Source organism: Bison bison, unplaced genomic scaffold (assembly GCF_000754665.1).
Source record: "Bison bison bison isolate TAMUID 2011002044 unplaced genomic scaffold, Bison_UMD1.0 scf7180017864367, whole genome shotgun sequence".
Classification (NCBI taxonomy): Eukaryota; Metazoa; Chordata; class Mammalia; order Artiodactyla; family Bovidae; genus Bison; species Bison bison.
The window spans coordinates 4,437,645-4,438,073 of record NW_011494939.1 but is presented as its reverse complement, the minus strand read 5'-3'; the positions used below and the strand labels follow the sequence as shown (position 1 = coordinate 4,438,073).

Here is a 429-nt window from a genome sequence, read left to right as displayed (position 1 = left end):
GAGGCAAGAATATACAATGGATTAAAGACAATCTCTTTAACAAGTGGTGCTGGGAAACCTGGTCAACCACTTGTAAAAGAATGAAACTAGAACACTTTCTCAAACCATACACAAAAATAAACTCAAAATGGATTAAAGTTCTAAACGTAAGACAGAAACTATAAAACTCCTAGAGGAGAACAGAGGCAAAACACTCTCTGACATACATCACAGCAGGATCCTCTATGATCCACCTCCCAGAATATTGGAAATAAAATCAAAAATAAACAAATGGGACCTAATTAAACTTAAAAGCTTCTGCACAACAAAGGAAACTATTAGCAAGATGAAAAGGCATCCTTCAGAATGGGAGAAAATAATAGCAAATGAAGCAACTGACAAACAGCTAATCTCAAAAATATACAAGCAACTCCTACAGCTCAACTCCAG

General features: G+C 35.7%; 1 protein-coding gene across 2 annotated transcripts in view; it reads right to left on the bottom strand.

Moving 5' to 3' along the window:
• ATP11B (ATPase, class VI, type 11B) overlaps window positions 1-429 on the bottom strand; it is a 140,375-nt gene that overhangs the window by 138,796 nt on the left and 1,150 nt on the right. The gene's annotated exons all lie outside the window — the stretch shown is intronic.